The following is a 5,824-nucleotide window of genomic DNA, read 5'->3' on the forward strand; positions in this document are numbered from 1 at the left end:
TGCAATTTCTAGAATTTTTTTCCCTTCTCGAAAAACCTAGTCTATCATATGCAATTCCAGCAAATATCTTTCCCTTCTCTAAAAACGTGGACTATCACATTCAATTTCTAGAATTTATTTCCCTTTCCATAAAACGTGGACCATCATATTCAATTTCTAAAATTTCTTTCCCTTATCAAAAAACATGATCTATCGTTTGCAATTTCTGAAATTTCATTCTCTTCTCCAAAAACACGGACTATCATATGCAAATTTTGGATTTTCTTTCTCTTTTCTAAAAAATATGGTCAATCATATGCAATTATTAAAATTTCTTTCCCTGCTCCAAAAACGTGGACTATCATATGTAATTTGTGAAACTTCTTTCCCTTTCTAAAAAATGTGGACTATCATACGCAATTTCTAGAATTTATTTCCATTCTCCAAAAATGTGGTCTATCATATGCAATTTCTAGAATTTCTTTACCTTCTCCAAAAATGTGTTGTATCATATGCAATTTCTGGAACTTCTTTCCCTTTTCCAAAAACGTGGACTATCATATGCAATTTCTAGAATTTGTTTTCCTTCTCCAAAAACTTGGTCTATAAAATGCAATTTCTGCATATATTTTGCCCTTCTCTAAAAACGTGGACTATCAAAAGCGGTTTCTAGAATTTTTTTCCCTTCTCCAAAAACATGGTCTAACATATGCAATTTTTAGAATTTCTTTCCCTTCTCGAAAAACGTGGACTATCATATGCAATTTCTGGATTTTGTTTCCCTTTTCCATAAAATATGGTCTATCATACATGATTTATGAAATTTCTTTCCCTTCTCCAAAAACATGGACTATCATATGCAGTTTTTGGAACTTCTTTTCCTTTTCCAAAAACGAGGACTATCATATGCAATTTCTAGAATTTCTTTCCCTTCTCCAAAATTATGGTCTATCATATGTAATTTCTAGAATTTCTTTCCCTTCTCTAAAAACATGGACTATCATAAGCAATTTCTAGAATTTCTTTCCCTTTTCTATAAAATGTGGACTATCATATGCAATTTCTGAAACTTCTTTCCCTTTTTAAAAAATATGGACTATCATATGCAATTTCTAAATTTCTCTCCCTTCTCCAAAAACATGGTCTATCATATGCAATTTCTGCAAATTTCTTCCCCTTCTCCAAAAAAGTGGACAATCATATACAATTTATAGAATTTCTTTCCCTTCTCCAAAAACGTAGACTATCATATGCAATTTATGGATTTTATTTCACTTTTTCAAAAAATATGGTCTATCATATATAATTTCTGAAATTTCTTTCCCTTCTCCAAAAACGTGGTCTATCATATGCAATTTCTAGAACTTCTTTCCCTTTTTCAAAAACGTGGATGTGGTGTCGTTTTTTTTACCTCCCTGTTTCACTTGGGAGGATGGCACGCTAGACCCTTCACGCGAAATTTGGAAGGAGGGAAGCGCCCGTTGCGGGATGAATTTTATTTCAGTTCTTCCTACGATAGCACACGAACTTTTTAATTATCCTACGAGGAGGAAAGGGTAAAAAGATCTCAAATAAACCCTAGGAGTTTGCTAAGTGTGGGGATTCACCTAGACTAGAAATTCTGGAGTCCGGGAGGTCGGTTATACATAGGGAAGGTTTTAAGCACCCTACATATCCGTAGTACTCTACGGGAACCTTCTTTGTGTCTATGTGTTTGCGTTTGTTGCTTAATGATTGGGAAAGTTTATCCTTTGTATTAGGAGGGAAAATTGAATTGATTTGAAAAAGACAGACAGACAGACTATTTTTGGGTTTTTATTAGCTCGCTGAGATTCCTTGTGAACCTCATGCCTACATATCCCTAATGGAAGTCAGAGCTTTTTGTAGTTCGAGGAACTTATTAGGGAAATTAATTGTTTTTGGGTGCCTTGCTTGAAGCTCAAGGTTGAAGCTTTAATTAAGTCTCTGTTTACAGTAAAGAAACATGAAATCATCTCCACAGAGAGGTATTGCTACCATTCCACCACAAACATTTAAAGTGACATAAAAGCTGAGTTTGTTTCATTAAGAGAGAGACCTTAATTGGTTGTGTACAAATATGCCAGTCACGTGTCTCTTGAATGAAAGATTCTCGACCAAATTAGGGAAAGTTGTACAAGTCTGGGGAAGTGCCAGAGCATGCCTTTCACGAGTCCTAAATGGGAGAATGTTTGAAATGATTGTTTGTTTGAAATGATTGTTTGTTTGAAATGATTGTTTGTTTGTTTGTGGTGAGATAGGAGAAATATCTCCCTATAGAGATAAGCTATGTCTATCTACTGTATGAAAGATTTAATTTTTAGCTGGCTTGTATGAGGCCCAAGCTTGAGGCTTTTTAAAGGTTTTCTTTTATTGACTCTGGGAGATGACTCCACTGGGAATTGACTTTTGATTGAATGATTTGTGTTCTGTATGAAGCTCAGAATTGAGGCTGACTCTAGTTGGAGAGTGTTTATTTTGTTTTATTGATTGAAAGGTTTATTTAGTGTTCTATACAAAGCCCAGAATTGTGGCTGACTCTACCTAGGCAGACTCTATTTTGTGCCTTGTATGAAGCCCAAGGTTGTGGCTGACTCTTAGCTAGGGAAGACTCTATTTTATGCCTTGTATGAAGCCCAAGGTTGTGGCTGACTGTTGAGGAAACTGAGTATGGATGACTCTATGGGAAAAAGATCCTAAAGGTTAGGATTCTTTTGACACAGGACATGTGGTTTATCTGCCTTGTACAAAGCCCAAGGTTGTGGCTACTTGATGGTGAAGGACTCACTGGGGAGACTCTATTATCTGCCTTGTACAAAGCCCAAGGTTGTGGCTGACTCTAGATATGGGAATACCTATGAGTAGGGTTTTGACTCTAAGGGGAGTATGTGCCTTGTACAAAGCCCAAGGTTGTGGCTGACTCTTAAAATGGGGAAATATCTACCAGTGTGGGATCTTTTGACTTAGAGGGGATTACTCTATTGTTTAAAGACTATAGGTTGACCCTACTGAGGATTGTGTTTTTGTTAAACAAGGATTGGTGAATGAAAGACCCAGGTTTGAAGATTGACTCTACTGGGGAATTTGTTTGGATGATTGACTTAGACTCTATTGAGGAGTTTTTGAAGGTTTGAAAGATGATTTTGGAAGCTAACCCTTTCCAGGGAATTTGGATTTGAAGGAGTGATTTTGGAGGCTGACCCTTTCCAGGGGTTTGCTCTGCTGGAGAGTTTTATCTTTTGAAAGTTGAATTTTTGGAAGCTAACCCTTTCCAGGGATTTTTGCTAAAATGAAGGAATGATGTGGAGGCTAACCCTTTCCAGGGAATTTTATACTTTAAAGGAATAATTTTGGAGGCTGACCCTTTCCAGGGGATTTTGAATGATGGAAGAGTGATTAACTATATGAGACTTCTTGTTTAAAGCCTAAGATTAAGGCTGACTCTGATTGAGGATAGATAGATATGGAACCTAGACTCTGCTAAGGAGAAAAATTATTGAAGTTTGAGAATAAAGGTGACAGAGACTGTCCATGTCTCTCATTCCAAAAGGTGAACTCAATACTGAGATTGAGACATTCTTAGCTTGTTTGAAGTCTGATTTGAATAGTGGAAGAAACTCACCAGGGTAGGCTAAAAGGTGACTAAAGACCTGTTCCTATGTTTATAAGAAACCTGATGGGTCCTTGTATACAAGCTCAAGAGAAAGCTGGGAATTCTTTTAAGAAGCCTGTGGGTCCTTATACAAAGCCCAAGAGGAGGCTAATCGAGGGTCATTGAGGGTCCTTGTTATAGCACAAGAGAAAGCTATGTGGTTTTGAACTTATTTTGGCTCTAAGCAAATGGGTAAGAGGTTTCACCGAGAATAATTCCTCTTGGGTGGATGTATCCTATTTTTGATCTAAGGCTTTTTTCAATATGTTTCACCGGGAATAATTCATCTTGAGGTTTGAACTAAAGATCTCTAATTAGGAAAGAGCCTTCACCGGGAAGAAATTCTCAATCCTAGGCCATAGTCCTATAATATATATATATATATATATATATAGTTTATATGTCCTAAGGTTGTACTCAGACGTACCTAACCTGGATGGAGTGGAGGCCTTTGAAGAAGTATGTACAAAGCCTTACCAGTAGCTTGGTTGTTTATTGATAACAGTAGAATGTTTATTGAAAACAGTTAAATGTTTTTGAAAATAGAAGAGGTGAGGTTGGACACTAGGTCACATAGGTATCTGAAGAGTTTCACCGGGAATAATGCCCTTCAAATACCAGAAGAATATTTTGAAAACAGAGAGAAGATTTTGTAAATACAGTTTTTGAAAATTGACAAAAGTCAACTTAATTAGAGTAAAGACAAAGCCTATACCTAATTATGACCTAAATGATTAGGGTTTTATCACAAAAATATTTACAAGAGATTAGGTTTTGAAAATCAAGTGAAAATTATATTTTCTAAGCAGTAAAACATACTTTAAGATATGTGATTTTAAACCTAATTAAAACATATTAAAATAATATATTTTTTATGATTTTTATGGTATATTCTCAAAATAGATATATTGAATGAGAAGTGTGTGAAAAATCAAGTGAAAATGATTTAATTTGATAGGTGAAATAATTATGTGAAGTTGTGAAGAAATTGAATGAGAAAAGTGTTAATAAAAAGGTTTTGTCTCCCAAAGGGCTTGAACTCACGCCCTCTAGATCAACACATAAAACACTTACCATCTAGACCACGCGCGTGGCTTGTTAGATAAACACCTCCAACTCAATATATTTTAAAACAAGTTCATAAATGAGTTAAAAATAAAATGATCAAAACAAAAGGTCTGGGGGGGTCGAACCCCAGACCTAAGGCAAGGCAAAGCTTTTGTACGCGCGCTGTAACCATTGGGACACTACGATGAATTCATAGATGACACGCCTACCATTCAAAATAAAATAAACCCTTCCCTGGGAAATTTGAAAAAAGGCGCCACCATCTTCATCTTCAACCTCACGATTTCAAATTTCTGGAAATCCTATCTCCCTCAATTCTCAACCAAATCCAAAGATGTAAAGATGGATTTTACTCGTTTTTGGACAAGGATCATGATGGTATCCTTTAATTTCATTTATTCTGAGTGTAACTTAAAAGTCGCAAGCATGAACACTAAGAACCCTAAAACTGGAATTTAACATGAAATGATGTATATGTATGATATGATGCAATTGATTGAGGGTTAATGATCCTCAAAGGTGCAGAAACCAACTGGTAACTTCATTTTTAATTTATCATGCGTGAATTATGGAGTTTGAAGTTCATGAAACTTACCTCAAAAATGGAGATTGAGCTCTGATCAAAGTGTGCTACAGAGTTGTTGCAGTGATCCGGATAGCTTCAGTGATCCCCCAGGAAGGTGTTGAGATGCTTAGCTTGGGTTGAAACTCCCCAGAACCTCTTGCTCGACCCCAACTGATGCAGCTCCTAGTGAGAGGTGAAGATGATGATTCTCCACTTTCAGAAGTGTTCCAGGTGTATGGATCACTTCTAAATACCTCCCTTGAGGTGTTTGAATACTTAGTTTCAAAGGAAGAGCTCTGGTTTGAAGAATCCGAGTCTTCTTGCCAAAGAGCCTTTGAAAAACCTAAGTATGAAGGAAGAAGAGAGAAAGCAAGATTTCTGTTGCTTTGGTGTGTTTAATTACCGGGGTATGCTCTTCTATTTATAGGCAAAAGGTTCAGAGCAATTGGAGATAGTAAGCTTGCTTAGTGAGGGGGTTTTGGTTTCTTGGCCATGAAGAAATGCAAGGAACCTCCAAGATGCAATGATGGTGTTTTTGAGCT

This window comes from Vicia villosa, linkage group LG7 (genome assembly GCF_029867415.1).
Source record: "Vicia villosa cultivar HV-30 ecotype Madison, WI linkage group LG7, Vvil1.0, whole genome shotgun sequence".
In the NCBI taxonomy this organism is placed as follows: Eukaryota; Viridiplantae; Streptophyta; class Magnoliopsida; order Fabales; family Fabaceae; genus Vicia; species Vicia villosa.